This window comes from Oncorhynchus tshawytscha, linkage group LG05 (genome assembly GCF_018296145.1).
Source record: "Oncorhynchus tshawytscha isolate Ot180627B linkage group LG05, Otsh_v2.0, whole genome shotgun sequence".
Classification (NCBI taxonomy): domain Eukaryota; kingdom Metazoa; phylum Chordata; class Actinopteri; order Salmoniformes; family Salmonidae; genus Oncorhynchus; species Oncorhynchus tshawytscha.
The window spans coordinates 42658777-42675952 of NC_056433.1; positions in this window are offsets into that span (position 1 = coordinate 42658777).

Genomic DNA, 17176 nt, shown 5'->3' on the forward strand with positions numbered 1-17176 from the left:
GTGAAAGCCATCCTCTCTTGGGGATTGCTGCTTTTTAGTTAGCTTTGCGACAGTATCAAAAAGGAATTTCGGATTGTTCTTATTTTCCTCAATTAAGTTGGAAAAATAGGATGAACGAGTAGCAGTAAGGGCTATTCGGTACTGCACGGTACTGTCTTTCCAAGCTAGTCGGAAGACTTCCAGTTTGGTGTGGCGCCATTTCCGTTCCAATTTTCTGGAAGCTTGCTTCAGAGCTCGGGTATTTTCTGTGTACCAGGGAGCTAGTTTCTTATGAGAAATGTTTTTAGTTTTTAGGGGTGCAACTGCATCTAGGGTATTGCGCAAGGTTAAATTGAGTTCCTCAGTTAGGTGGTTAACTGATTTTTGTCCTCTGGCGTCCTTGGGTAGACAGAGGGAATCTGGAAGGACATCAAGGAATCTTTGTGTTGTCTATGAATTTATAGCTCGACTTTTGATGTTCCTTGGTTGGGGTCTGAGCAGATTATTTGTTGCAATTGCAAACGTAATAAAATGGTGGTCAGATAGTCCAGGATTATGAGGAAAAACATTAAGATCCACAACATTCATTCCATGGGACAAAACTAGGTCCAGAGTATGACTGTGACAGTGAGTGGGTCCAGAGACATGTTGGACAAAACCCACTGAGTCGATGATGGCTCCGAAAGCCTTTTGGAGTGGGTCTGTGGACTTCTCCATGTGAACATTAAAGTCGCCAAAGATCAGAATATTATCTGCTATGACTACAAGGTCCGATAGGAATTCAGAGAACTCAATGAGGAACACTGTATATGGCCCAGGAGGCCTGTAAACAGTAGCTATAAAAAGTGATTGAGTAGGCTGCATAGATTTCATGACTAGAAGCTCAAAAGACGAAAACGTCTTTTTTTTTTGTAAATTGAAATTTGCTATCGTAAATGTTAGCAACACCTCCGCCTTTGCGGGATGCACGGGGGATATGGTCACTAGTGTAGCCAGGAGGTGAGGCCTCATTTAACACAGTCAATTCACCAGGCTTAAGCCATGTTTCAGTCAGGCCAATCACATCAAGATTGTGATCAGTGATTAGTTCATTGACCATAATTGCCTTTGAAGTAAGGGATCTAACATTAAGTAGCCCTATTTTGAGATGTGAGGTATCATGATCTCTTTCAATAATGACAGGAATGGAGGAGGTCTTTATCCTAGTGAGATTGCTAAGGCGAACACCGCCATGTTTAGTTTTGCCCAACCTAGGTCGAGGCACAGACACGGTCTCAATGGGGATAGCTGAGCTGACTACACTGACTGTGCTAGTGGCAGACCCCACTATGCTGGCAAGCTGGCTAACAGCCTGCTGCCTAGCCTGTACCCTATTTCATTGTGGAGCTAGAGGAGTTAGAGCCCTGTCTATGTTGGTAGATAAGATGAGAGCACCCCTCCAGCTAGCATGGAGTCCGTCACTCCTCAGCAGGTCAGGCTTGGTCCTGTTTGTGGGTGAGTCCCAGAAAGAGGGTGAATTATCTACAAATTCTATCTTTTGGGAGGGGCAGAAAACAGTTTTCAACCAGCGATTGAGTTGTGAGACTCTGCTGTAGAGCTCATCACTCCCCCTAACTGGGAGGGGGCCAGAGACAATTACTCGATGCCGACACATCTTTCTAGTTGATTTACACGCTGAAGCTATGTGGCGCTTGGTGATCTCTGACTGTTTCATCCTAACATCGTTGGTGCCGACGTGGATAACAATATCTCTATACTCTCTACACTCGCCAGTTTTAGCTTTAGCCAGCACCATCTTCAGATTAGCCTTAACGTTGGTAGCCCTGCCCCCTGGTAAACAGTGTATGATCACTGGATGATTCGTTAAAATAGAGATAGAAATAAAATAGAGAGAGAAATATAAAAAAGGAACTAAGGTCAGGACGTGACAGTAACAGGGTGAATTATACGGACTTGTTAAGCCAAGATACATGAAATATGAATTCATGAGTACAAAACGCTTGTTGAACAATTCTATCATTCTATCATCCTATCCAACCTCGATGGGCTATCAGCAGGACAATAGACTCTTACCGAGTCCACCAAATGCATTGTTTTCTAACTGCATCTGGATGTATCCATAACAAATTACTATGGGAATAAATATCACCGAATGACAGAAATATTGGAATAATGTAGTCTAATGAAGGCAAAAAATGTTTGCTTACTGGGACACCCAAAGTTACTGGGACATTACAATAGCAATAGCCTTGTAATGATGTGCGCTGAGAGTCGGGAAGCAAGTTCAGGGAGTGAGTACAAAACAAGAAACACTAACAGCACACAGACAAGAAACAGAAACAATGATGCCTGGGGAAGGAACCAAAGGGAGTGACATATATAGGGAAGGTAATCAGGGAAGTGATGGAGTCCAGGTGAGTCTGACGACACACAGGTGCGTGTAAAGATGGTGACAGGTTTGAGCCATAACAAGCAGCCTGGTGACCTAGAGGTTGGAGAGGGAGCACACGTGACAAGCCTACTCGCGTGTGATCAACTATTTCAGCACCATTTTGACCTGCTCTGAGATAAGCATGGGTCCTGATAAATCAATGAGATTTTTATTTTCAGTGAATCTCCATTTGGGTATTGGTTAGCCTACAATTAGGGTGTGGAAATGCTAGGATTGGATGTTAGGATGTTAGCTCTTCACGCAATCACTTAGTAGCCTACTCCCGACCGGTCACGTTGTACAGCACCATTTTTTCCTAACGGAATAGAAACACCATAATATTAATCTAATTAATTAAGCTACATTTCTTAAAATCAATCCCATATACTATGTTCTTACAAAAAAAAGTTTAAAAATCTCTAGTACAGCCAATATTAAAAACAGTCAAATGCTTCTCAAAGATGCCCTATGGTGGTCAAACTAGCACTAACTAGCATTAATTGCAACAATGGCTGACACTTAAATAGCGTGCCATAGAATTCTGCGGCAGCCTGCAAGGTGTGCTGCAGTACAACACAATTTTAAAGGAAGAACAACTGTATATGTACATGCCGAATGACACCTTGTTCCCTACGTAGAGCACTATATTTAACCAGGGACCGTTTTTGCGTCCCACATGAAGAAAATACAACAGCTTTCTATAGAATATTAGAGTACTTACTATATTTGGTATTTTATTAGGATGCCCATTAGCTGTTGCGAAAGCAGCAGCTACTCTTCCTGGGGTCCACATGAAACATGACATAATAAAGAACATTAATAGACAAGAACAGCCCAAGATCAAAACTACATCAATTTAAAAATGGCACACGTAGCCTACATGTCAGTACATACATACAAACTATCTAGGTCAAATAAGGGGGAAGCGTTGTGCCATGATGTCATTATAGAATTATGTAGGGAACTGTAGCAAACTGTAGTGTACTGTATAATACTATACTCCACACTGTAGTATCCCTTGATCATGCGTAGTATTTACTATGGGGTGGCAGGGTAGTAATATTTTACTATGGGGTGGCAGGGTAGTAATATTTTTAAATCTACCAGTTGGTGTTGAAACTGAGAAGAATATGCATATATTTAGATGTCTTTTTTTCATTGATCTCTATTTTCTGAACCCGTTCTTTCGATGTCTTCTAGTCTGTCAACAAAATTCTAATTAGAGGTACACCGTATTTAGAGGGATGGCTTAAGATAAATGTACTGAAAACCCTATTGAATGAAAACTCCACGAGAAAATCTGTTGGCCAGAAAGTGGAAGGGTTTTCAAAGGTTGAATTACATTTATTCAGCTCACACAAGGGAACCACATCTGTAAAGCCAGTTACACACCTTCATAAGGTAAGTCTGAATACCAACTACTGAGAAGTACGTATGAAAGGCGTACGTAAGAAAGGCATAGTTTCCTAAGTCGGAATCAGGCCCTATGTGAGTAGTACTTACAGTAGGAGGCATGGTTATGTGATGGGGATTGAAATGATGATGATCAATGATGTTTATGTAGATTTAGTTGTCTATTTTACTATTGTACACCAGTGTAATCTTTTCCAATTATGGCTCTCTCTGTATGGCATACCATCCATTGACCTGTGTCTGAGTGGAACACCCTCCATAATGGCTCTGTATGTGTGGGACACCCTCCATTACTATTCCATCAGTATTGAGCCCTCTTTCTCTGATTGTACGGGACACTCCATCCTTCTCTGGCAAGTTTACTTCCATGTACAACTGTCAGATGACAAGCAGGCGAGGCACTTCCTGGAACGGATGCCATCCCTCAGGACAGCTGGACCCTGACCGACATGGGCATCACCCCTGGCAGTGCCATCCGCTGCCTACTAAAGATACCAGCCAGGCATATAACTCTAGCCACATTACAACAGACAGATATACATATAAATCCTTGTAAATGGCCACTAATGAATGAGAAAGGTGTATTTGATCAATCATTCACCCCATAATTGATTCAATTTGTTAAGTCACATGAATTGTACACTCTTAGAAAAAAGGGTTCCAAAGAGTTCTTCAGCTTGCCCATGGAAGAACCCTTTGACAAAGCCATTAGGGTTCCAGGTAGAACCCTCTGTGAAAAGGGTTCTTGCATGCCCTCACATACACATGATAAGACACGCACTCTACACACACGTACACATGGATTTTGTATTGTCAATATGTGGTAGTGGCCTGAGTAGTGGCCTGAGGGAACACATGTAATGTGTTGTGAAAAATGTTATGAAATGTAATGTCATGTAATATTTAAAATTGCACATAACTGCCTTAATGTTGCTGGACCCCAGGAAGAGTAGCTGCTGTCTTGGCAACAGCTAATAGGGATCCTTAATAAATACAACTACAAATAGTGTACTGGTTATTGCTTTAGACAGTGACCTTACCATACTATATGCTTCACTTGCTGTCAAAGTCAACCTTGAGACTTGAAGTAACATTGTTCGGGACAGTTCGGGAACAGAACTTACTCTGTTACACAAAGATCTGTGAAAGGTTTTCAAACAGATGAGAGTGGTTACATAACAAAGTGCAAATTTAACCATCATGGGCTTTTGTTTATATTTTTAGTTCAAACTGTAAATTGTAACAAAACTATAGTTAGCATGTAGCGAATTACACTTTTAACACCCCTCTTTCATTATTATGCCTCTATGTTGGACTCCGTGCTCTGTGCTTTACTCCTTACGTTCACATCCCGTCATTGAAAGAGTCAATGCCAGACCTTCTGTCTGTCTCTCTCACTTGCTGGTTGTAGAAGAGTAGAAGTCTATAGTTGGGTATGGTTGCCCAGGGATAGAGCTGGAATGTGGCCCAATGCAGCATTGTCCTTGTACCCAACACCCATATAGTCATAAGACCTTTCCCCATGTAACTGCTTTTACCTCAGTCTGGTGTTCGCTGAACAGTAGTTGTAAAAGAGGCCGTATACCCTATTGGCTCCTTGAAATACATATTCATTTGTTTTCAGTTTTTTATTTATTTAATTTTTTTACAGTTTTTTACAATTTAATCTTGGCGCCCAGAGTAGTTAGCACCCGGTTCAATTTGAATGAGTAAAGCTCAATACAGCACAACAGTGATATGAATTTGAAAATGTTGTTACAAGCTTGAGCCACAAGATGGGGGAGATCACAAACTCATATAGCACGGACCTCTGATTTGTTTCTAGCGTCAAGGATCTGACCCTTTAAAAAAAAAAAAAATCGACATCCTGGGGCTGTACCATTTAGCAGATTCTCAATTGCAAACATTATCTCTTCTTTGGTAATAGGGGCACTAGGTAGAAATTGCCCATAGGCACAGATCAAGGATCAGTTTATTCTTTCCAGATCCAAACTTGTAATCCTACAACCAAATACGTATTTTTGAAATGGCAAAGCTCTCAGTATAGTGATGCAGTTCTTTAGATGTTGTACACATGAAATTGAGTTATTCCAGACTTTATCCGTTAACGTTATATTCCTTTTTCACCTATCCAACTCTTCCATTCTTTGTGTAGCCTGCTGCTACAGGTAACTGCCAAAATAAAGAAAATACCAACATAAAGTGTCTTAATAGGGTATTGGACCACCACAAGCTGCCTCGGCATAGATTCTTCAAGTGTCTGGAACTTCCTGTGTGGAAGCACTGCATGCTTTCAATATACTTTGTATCCCTCATTTACTCAAGTGTTTTCTTTATTTTGGCAGTTACCTATAGAATGGAAGGAGAGGATATTCCTCAGCCCTATGTTCCCTGGGCGCTATAATCCCTCAACCTATGTTTCCTGGGCCCTATATTCCAGAAGACCTACATTTGAGGTCGGAAGTTTACATACACCTTATCCAAATACATTTAAACTCAGTTTTTCACAATTCCTGACATTTAATTCTAATAACAATTCCCTGTCTAAGGTCAGTTTAGATCACCACTTTATTTGAAGAATGTGAAATGTCCGAATATTAGTAGAGAGAATTATTTATTTCATCTTTTATTTCTTTCATCACATTCCCAGTGGGTCAGAAGATACATACACTCAATTAGTATTTGGTAGCATTGCCTTTAAATTGTTTAACTTGGATCAAACGACTTGGGTAGCCTTCCACAAGCTTCCCACAATAAGTTGGGTGAATTTTGGCCCATTCCTCCTGACAGAGCTGCTGTAACTGAGTCAGGTTTGTAGGCCTCCTTGCTCACACACGCTTCTTTAAGTTCTGCCCACAAATTTTCTATAGGATTGAGGTCAGGGCTTTGTGATGGCCACTCCAATACCTTGACTTTGTTGTCCTTAAGCCATTTTGCCACTTTGGAAGTATGCTTGGGGTCATTGTCCATTTGGAAGACCCATTTGTGACCAAGCTTTAACTTCCTAAATGATGTCTTGAGATGTTGCTTCAATATATCCACATGATTGTCCTCCTCATGATGCCATCTATTTTGTGAAGTGCACCAGTCCCTCCTGCAGCAAAACACCCCCACAACATGATGCTGCCACCCCCGTTCTTCACGATTGGGATGGAGTTCTTCGGCTTGCAAGCCTCCCCCTTTTTCCTCCAAACATAACGATGGTCATTATGGCCAAACAGTTCTATTTTTGTTTCATCAAACCAGAGGACATTTCTCCAAAAAGTACGATCTTTGTCCCCATGTGCAGTTGCAAACCATAGTCTGGCTTTTTTTATGGCAGTTTTGGAGCAGTGGCTTCTTCCTTGCTGAGCGGCCTTTCAGGTTATGTCGATAAAGACGGCACCATTTTGTTGTTTTTTTAATTCACGGAGTGGGACACTAATCACGCTGCATTTTGGTCCTCCTCTCCTTCCACCAACGAGAATCGCTACAGAAACACCCACCAAAAAAGGACCAAGCGTGGTAACCTGGAGCAGAGGGTTCTGGACTCCTGGACTTGGGAGGAGCGTTTGAAGTGCAAGGGAACTTGGGCACAGGCTGGGGAATATCGCCTCCCCAAGGAAGAACTGGAGGCAGTGAAAGCTGAGCGGCGGCGATATGAGGAGGTAGCACAGCAGTGTGACAGGCACGAGAGGCAGCCCCAAAAAAACTTTTGGGGGGAGCACACGGGGAGTTTGGCAGAGTCAGGTTGGAGACCTGAGCCCACTCCTCGTGCTTACCGAAGGCAGCGGTTGTACTGGTCAGGCACCGTGTTATGCGGGGGAGCGCACGGTGTCGCCGGTACGTGCTCATAGCCCAGAGCGCTATAGGCCAGCCCCCTGCAAGTGCCATGCGAGAGTGGGCATCTAGCCAGGGCGTGTTCTGCCAGCTGAGCGTGTCTGGTCTCCAGTACGCCGTTTCGGTCCAGGGTATCCTGCGCCGGATCTGCATGCTGTGTCTCCAGGGCGCTGGGAAGGTGCAGTGCGTCCTATGCCTGCGCTCCGCCCGTGTGGGCGAATGTGGGCATTGAGCCTAAGGGAGAGGTGCGAGTAGTATACACCAGATCTCCAGTGCTCACCCACAGCTCGGTTCAAGCTGTGCCTGCACTCTGGATGATCCGGGCTAAAGTGGTCATCCAGCCTGGAGGAGTGGTGCCAAGGCTGCGCACCAGAGCTCCAGTGGTCCCTCACAGCCCGGTCCATCCGGTGCCTCCTCCACGCACCAGGCCACCTGCAGGTCTCCCCAGCCTGGTGGGTCCTGTGGCAGCCCCACGCACTGGGCTGTCTATCCGTCTCCTCCCTTCAGGTTCCCACGTCTGTCCTAAGCTGCCAGAGCCGCCCTTCTGTCCTGAGCTGCCAGAGCCGCCCGTCTGTCCTGAGCTGCCAGAGCCGCCCATCTGTCCTGAGCTGCCAGAGCCGTCTGTCTGTCCTGAGCTGCCAGAGCCACCCGTCTGTCCTGAGCTGCCAGAGCCGCCCGACAGTCAGGAGCTGCCAGAGCCCCCCTTCAGCCAGGAGCTGCCAGAGCCGCCCGTCAGTCAGGAGCTGCCGGAGTCGCCCTTCACTACGGTGCTTCCGGAGTCGCCCTTCACTACGGCACTTCCGGAGTCTCCCGCCTGTCCAGCGCTGCCGGAGTCTCCCATCTATTCGGGGCCCGCTGCAAGGGTCCCCAGTCCAAGGTCGGCGGCGAGGGTCGCCTCTCCAAAGGCGCCACTTAAGCAGGCAAAGACTATGGTGGAGTGCCAGAGCCGCCACCGTGGACAGACGCCCATCCAGACCCTCCCCTATCGGTTCAGGTTTTGCGGCCGGAGTCCGCACCTTTGGGGGTGGGTACTGTCACGTTCTGACCTTAGTTCCATTTTTATGTCTTTGTGTTAGGTTGATCAGGGCGTGAGTTGAGGTGGGTAGTCTATGTTCTTTTTCTATGTTGTTATATTTCTATGTGTTTGGCTTAGTATGGTTCTCAATCAGAGGCAGGTGTCGTTCGTGGTCTCTGATTGAGAATCATACTTAGGTAGCCTGTTTTCCCCATTTTGGTTGTGGGTGTTTAATTTCTGTTTAGTGTCTGTTCACCTGGCAGAACTGTTTTGTTTTCTCTTCGTTGTTATTTTGTGTAGTGTTAATTTTTTCAAATTAAAATATGACGAACACTTACCACGCTGCATTTTGGTCCTCCTCTCCTTCCACCAACGAGAATCGTTACAGAGCTGGACAAAGGGCCGCACCAAAAAAAACGAATGGTTCCACAGAATACCTACTGGGATGGATCCTGAGGCAAATGTGGCTTCTTCATCAATATCTTTATGCATTCGTCAATAAAGTAACGATAAAAATACTATAAATACTATAATACCATTATATACCGTGGGGAGAACAAGTATTTGATACACTGACAATTTAGCAGTTTTTCCTACAGCATGTAGAGGTCTGTCATTTTTTATCATAGGTACACTTCAACTGTGAGAGAGAATCTAAAACAAAAATCCAGAAAATCACATTGTATGATTTTTAAGTAATTCATTTGCATTTTATTGCACAACATAAGTATTTGATACATCAGACAAGCAGAACTTAATATTTGGTACAGAAACCTTTGTTTGCAATTGCAGAGATCACACGTTTCCTGTAGTTCTTGACCAGGTTTGCACACACTGCAGCAGGGATTTTGGCCCACTCCTCCTTACAGACCTTCTCCAGATCCTTCGGGTTTCGGGGCTGTCGCTGGGCAATACGGACTTTCAGCTCCCTCCAAAGATTTTCTATTGGGTTCAGGTCTGGAGACTGGCTAGGCCACTCCAGGACCTTGAGATGCTTCTTACGGAGCCACCCTTTAGTTGCCCTGGCTGTGTGTTTCGGGTCGTTGTCATGCTGGAAGACCCAGCCACGACCCATCTTCAATGCTCTTACTGAGGGAAGGAGGTTGTTGGCCATGATCTCGCGATACATGGCCCCATCCATCCTCCCCTCATTACGGTGCAGTCGTCCTGTCCCCTTTGCAGAAAAGCATCCCCAGAGAATGATGTTTCCACCTCCATGCTTCACGGTTGGGATGGTATTCTTGGGGTTGTACTCATCCTTCTTCTTCCTCCAAACACGGCGAGTGGAGTTTAGACCAAAAAGCTCTATTTTTGTCTCATCAGAACACATGACCTTCTCCCATTTCTCCTCTGGATCATCCAGATGGTCATTGGCAAACTTCAGACGGGCCTGGACATGCGCTGGCTTGAGCAGGGGGACCTTGCGTGTGCTGCAGGATTTTAATCCATGACGGTGTAGTGTGTTACTAATGGTTTTCTTTGAGACTGTGGTCCCAGCTCTCTTCAGGTCATTGACCAGGTCCTGCCGTGTGGTTCTGGGCTGATCCCTCACCTTCCTCATGATCATTGATGCCCCACGACGTGAGATCTTGCATGGAGCCCCAGACCGAGGGTGATTGACCGTCATCTTGAACTTCTTCCATTTTCTAATAATTGTGCCAACAGTTGTTGCCGTCTCACCAACCTGCTTGCCTATTGTCCTGTAGCCCATCCCAGCCTTGTGCAGGTCTACAATTGTATCCCTGATGTCCTTACACAGCTCTCTGGTCTTGGCCATTATGGAGAGGTTGGAGTCTGTTTGATTGAGTGTATGGACAGGTGTCTTTTATACAGGTAACGAGTTCAAACAGGTGCAGTTAATACAGGTAATGAGTGGAGAACAGGGGGGCTTCTTAAAGAAAAACTAACAGGTCTGTGAGAGCCGGAAACCTTACTGGTTGGTAGATCAAATACTTATGTCATGCAATAAAATGCTAATTAATTACTTAAAAATCATACAATGTGATTTTCTGGATTTTTGTTTTAGATTCCGTCTCTCACAGTTGAAGTGTACCTATGATAAAAAAATACAGACCTCTACATGCTTTGTAAGTAGGAAAACCTGCAAATTCGGCAGTGTATCAAATACTTGTTCTCCCCACTGTATACATATATATATATATATGCCGGGTTAAACCGTCATTGTAAATAAGAATTTGTTCTTAATTTGCCTAGTTTTTTTTTGTTGTAATTTAAAAAAAAAAAGTTTTGTAATGTGTTTTCTTTGGTAAATTGTTTTGTAAATATGAATTCACATTTGTGGTGCCTCTAAATAAACAATGAATTATTTTAATCAATATTGTCAATATCTTTATTATTATTATAAAAATATTTTTTAATAATGGAGGTAGGGTGGACAGGGAGTTTTAAAAAATGAGCCCCAAAACGTTCTTCAAGGAACCATTATAAGAGGTGCTTCTTCGAATATCTTATAGGGGTTCCCCCATAGTTTCAATTTGAAGAACCCCTAAAGGATACTCCAGGAACCTTTTCTTTTTACACTATAGGAGAAATTGTCAGTTGGCTTTTTATAGCCAAGCATTCAGAGGTAGTTTTGTGCCAAACAGACTGGCGCTGATCTTGTGGAACAGGACAAGCAGGAGCAAATTTGGGGATGGACCCGGAAGCTGGGACAGCCCACTTACCGCTGGGCCTCTGTCTGCAGACCCTCTATAAGACAATGCCCCTGCAGCAGCAAAGCTCCTCCCGAGAAGGACAATGTGCAGCGTCGCCTCCTGCTTCTTTTCTCCTCAAAACAAGACTGCACAGACTCCATGGCCGAACAACCCTGGAGGAGAAATCGGCTCGTTCAAGCACAACTGCCCGTCTCTCTTCGGAACCTGTGACAAAGTCAACCAAAGGTGCCACTGTGCCGCCACGGTAGCCCCCCTGCTTCTCCTTAGAGCCACGACGGTGTAACGGGACATGTGCAAGACAAAATTGTCCGTAGCACAAAACTCATCTCGGAGCACTGTGTGGGGCTCTGTGTGGGGCTTTTTGTGTATCCAGCGCCCCAAAGGCAGCAAACATCCTTAGTTTTGAGTTTCAAAACAGTGTCAACAACCACTCAGCCCCTGACCCCCCAAAAAACAGAAGCCCTATAGCAGTCGTCAAGGCTAACACCCAAAAAAGGAAAGCCCCTAATTCAGGAGATGTTACGTTTGACTAATATGCATGCACCCACGAGCATTACCATGTTTTCCCCCTAAATCTTTTAATAAGAGAAGCAGCTCCATTTCCTATTTTCTGTCAACATAGGGGGCCGGGGAACCATGACATCTACCTTATCATACATAGAACCTCTTTACATACAAACTATACTTTCACCAGGATTTAAAAACCCAGGCTTCCTAAAAATGTTGCCCCAAATATACCAGTTTAGAACCCAGACATATCTGCAAAGCACATGCACGCCTCCTGCTTAGTCTCTATTGTTTTACCCCAATAGGATGGGGGGTTCAAGATCTACAGTGCCATCAGAAATGTTTCATACCCTTTGACTTATTCCACGTTACACCCTGAATTCAAAATGGATTAAATAGATTCTCACCCATCTAAACACAATACGCCATAATGACAAAGCGAAAAACATGATTATTCACACTCCTGAGTCAATACATGTTACAATCAACTTTGGCAGCGATTACAGCCGAGTCTTTCTGGGTAAGTATCTAAGCGCTTTGTACACCTAGATCATACAATATTTGCACATTGTTATTTAAAAAAGTATTCTAGTTCTGTCAAGTTGGTTGTTGATCATTGTTAGACAGACATTTGTAAGTCTTACCATAGATTTTCAAGCCAATTTAAATCAAAACTCTAACCAGGCCACCCAGGATCATTCAATGTCGTCTTGGAAAGCAACTCCAGTGTATATTTGGCCTGCTGAAAGATTAATTTGTCTCCCAGTGTCTGTTGAAAAGCAGACTGAACCAGGTTTTCCTCTAGGATTTTACCTGTGCTTAGCTCTATTCTGTAAACTTTAATCCTTAACAACTCCCTAGTCTTTGCCGATGACAAGCATACCCATAATATGATAGCATGCTTGAAAATATGAAGAATGGTAGTCAGCGAAGTGTTGTGTCAGATTTGCCCCAAACATAACACTTCATATTCAGGACATAAAGTTCATTTACTTGTCACATTTTATTTACAGTTTTACTTTAGTCCCTTATTGCAAACAGGATGCATGTTTTGGAATATTTGTATTCTGGACAGGCTTCCCTCTTTTCATTTAGGTTAGTATTGTGGAGTAACTACAACGTTGTTGATCCATCCTCAGTTCTCTCCTATCACAGCCATTAAACTCTGTAACTGTTGTAAACTCATCATTGGCCTCATGGTGAAATCCCTAAGCGATTTCCTTCCTCTCTGGCAACTGAGTTGTGAAGGACACCTGTATCTTTGTTGTGACTGGGTGCATTGATACACCATCCAACGTGTAATTAATAACTTCACCATGCTCAAAGGGATATTCAATGTCTGTTTTTTATATTTTTACCCATCTACCAATAGGTGCCCTTTGCTAGGCATTGGAAAACCTCCTTGGTCTTTGTGGTTGAATCTGTGTTTGAAATTCACTGCTCGACTGAGGTACCTTAGTTACCTTACAGATAATGTGTGGTACAGAGATGAGAACTTATTTAGGTGTGCCATAACAAAGGTGTTAAATACTTACTGACTTATTGATTACATTTCAGCTTTTCATTCTTAATTAATTTGTAAAAGACTCTAAAAACATAATTCCACTTTGACATTATGGGGTATTGTGTGTAGGCAACTGACACAAAATTAGGCTGTAGCACAACAATATGTGGAAAAAGTCAAGAGGTGTGAATACTTTCTGAAGGTACTGTATACAATGCATTAGGAAAGTATTCAGACCCCTTCACTTTTCTACATTTTGTTACGTTACAGCCTTATTCTAAAATGGATTACATAGTTTTTTCCCCTCATCAATCTACACACAATACCCCATAATGACAAAGCAAAAACAGGTTTTTGGAATTTTTGCAAATGTATTAAAAATAAAAAACGGAAATGTATGGTAATGTGAATCCAGAGTTCCCTATGGATTCCCCAAATACACTGAAGAAGTCTATACGGTCTACTTGTTACAGTTTACCCATACCTTATTATTTTCTTCCTTCTGGCAATATCATGTTAAGAGCAAATACACACACACACACACACACACATGCATTTGTAGGCCAATTAAAATGTATCATAAAGTCTGCCTCAAAGTATGCATGTCATTATTTATGCAATCATAAAGGTGTGAGTATCACATTCAAAACAAAGTCTAAAACAAAACAAAGCTATTTTCAATAAACATGTTTCCATATTGTTTTCTATGCATGTTAGATCACAGCCACACTTCACCTCAAGTCAGAAGCCTGCAACAGGGCTATAGGCCTATGTGTTCAGTTTTGTTCTCTGTTTTATGTACATAGCCTATGTGACCTAAATTCAGAAGATGTATGTCTACCACATTTGACCATACGCACATATCCCACCTTTAAACTAGCATGGTCATGTTTTCTGTCATGAAATACAATTAATTAAGCTAAATTCTCCCTTGGCTATCTCCTTCAAGACATGATCATATATGTGTGATAACTTTGCCAGCTTTTATTCAGTGGGGCAAGTATTAGTGTTCAAATCCCATCTTGTGGCGAGAAGCAGGACACGGGGGTTCACGAATCCCTACCGGTCACATTTGAATTGTTTTCTTCTAGGAGGAGGTCAATTGGGGGTGAAGAAGTGGAGGTTGCTCAGAACGCTCATCACATGGCGTCGTTCACGTTAGACGAGCAGATTTCTATTAGGACTGTTTTAAAAGGGACTATGTCTGTAGTATATGGAGCTATACAACTTTAATGTTAGTCCATAACTCCCTTATGTTTAACAGCTGATCAGTATCACTCGAGGTTGAAGATCAAGTAGATATGCAATTGAGCAACATAGCAGCTGTCTTGTAGTTTGTAGTGTGCCTGCATGCACCCTGTTATTTTACCATGCTTCCGTATTGATATAAAGAGTTAACGTGTGCAACTATGGCTCAAAACAGATAAATAGGCTATGTCTAAATACAGTTAAAAGGCACCATAATTGCTTCCCGTGGGCATATAATATTAAGGTAGACTATAGAAGCTTTTACCCACATCCAAAATATTAATGGGAGCTGGCTAAAATAATGATAAAAAGGGGATGTCCACTCTCTATTTTTCTGCTCCCAAACATGATCTTTTAGTAATGCTTTAGTAATTCATATTTATTTCAAAGCAGTCTCACAAACCAAACCCTTTTGTAAATAGGCTGTTATTTGGCAAATGCATAAATGCAACTATGGGGCAAAACAGATGGGGTTGGCTTAGATTGTTGACAACATGTAAACTACATTTCCTCTCCAATGTTTGTTTATTGAAAACATGCATTTGCACAATGAGCACTTGTTGTCTCTTAAATACATTGTTACAGTTGTTGGTTAGCTAGCTAGCAAATTTTAGGCATATTAACATTAGAAGTGACATCAGTCAAAACAACTCAAAACAAGATATGGTATCAAGAACGAGATAAAAGTAGCTGAAACGAGCCACCTATGATTCCCAACATGGCAGCTTCCTGTCATTGTTGCTAGCTATCTGGGCATCCAGAATCACAGCAACACACATACTTCTGCCCCATTGAAGCATGCACATTGTTTTCATCACGTTGTCAGCTAATCTGTCTATATCAGTTCAGTCTCTATTGGCAAATACATTTGCTTTTAAGAGCACAACATGGTGTCAGAAGTGGCAGAAGAGTGGCTGTAATCAGACATTATCATCTATCAAAGAACAAAGAGAGAAAATTCCAGTGCTAAGGTTAGCTGCATGAGTGAGGACATTGACCTTCCCATCAGACTACTATGACAAGTGGCTAGTTAGCGTACTAAGTGCTAACGCTTTTGGACATGAGTGAATGAAAATACTTTCATGTCATTAGCAATCGAGTTTGGGATTAGCAGCAGTGCAGTCGTTTACATCACCATCACCGTTGTTATTGAATGGAAACCGTTCAGAAAATTGGCAGAAATGGGAACAAAGACTGAACCTGTACTACTTAGTCAGTGGGCTAAATTACAAGTCGGAGGATAGGTAAATAGCAGTTTTGCTACACTGCATTGGAGAGGACGCGCTGGAGATCGACAACATGATGGAGATTTCATATGCCGATTCGGAAAACAAGAAACTGGCAGAGGCAATGAAAGCATTTGAAAACTACTGCGCACCACAGTGGAATACTGTGTTTGAGAGACATCAGTTTTGGGCAATGCAGACATAGAAGCACAGTGGCTAGGAAAAACTCCCTAGAAAGGCTGGAACCTAGGAAGAAACCTAGAGAGGAACCAGGCTCTGAGGGGTGGCCAATCTTCTTCTGTCTGTGCCGGGTGGAGATTATAAGAATAGGCCAGAACGTTCTTCAAGATGTTCAAACGTTCATAGATAACCAGCAGGGCTAATAACAACAACAGTGGTTATAGATGGTGAAAAAGGTCAGCACCTCAGGAGTAAATGTCCATTGGCTTTTCATAGCCGAGCATTCAGAGGTCGCGACAGCAGGTGCGGTAGAGAGAGAGAGAGAGAGATAGAGAGAGAGAGAGAGAGAGAGAGAGAGAGAGAGAGAGAGAGTCAGTCAAAACAGCAGGTCTGGGACAGGGTAGCATGACTGATGAACAGGTGAGGGTTCCATTTTGCCGAAGGCAGAGCAGCAGAAACTGGATCAGCAGCACGACCAGTTGGACTGGAGACAAGGACAGCCAGGAGTTGTCAGGCCAAGTAATCCTGAGGCATGGTCCTGTACAGTGGATATGTATTATGTACAAATGAATGTGAAATTTGAGTCTCTCTCTCCCAAATTGATAGTAAAGTAATGTACACACATATTTAAAGTTTGAGTGCGTGATATGGGGGTTGGAGACATGTTTATTTCGACATTACAAAGAAAAAACGTCTATAAACAATGGCAACACTGACATGTTGCACTGTGCCTTGCTGTTAAAAAAAAATCACCTGCGTCCGACTTTCGGCTGTAGCCTAGTAGATGGACCTCCCTGACTTCACTCCTCTACTTTCAGCATTACCACTCAAACAGGCCCGCAGTTTCTGCTTATCTTCATACTGCCAGAGAGGAAGAGAGAGGCAGGCAGAAAATCGGACTGCAGTCCAAACAGGTTATTTGTACCCCCTCAGCCCTTGTGCTAGCCACTTTCCCTTGGGGATTCGGGGGAATCCCAGTCCCGAAACCAGATGCAGTTTGATTGCCAACTTAAGGGACGGTCCAAATCACAAACATTGCCCCCTCAACTGTTATATAAATAATCTAATATAAAGCGTTACTAGTAGACCAACACTCTGGTTAAACCGGATGCCCTCAGACAACTCTGGGCCCAGTGTCCTCAGTCAAGTCTAGAGCCTGTGTGCAATAACATGATTATC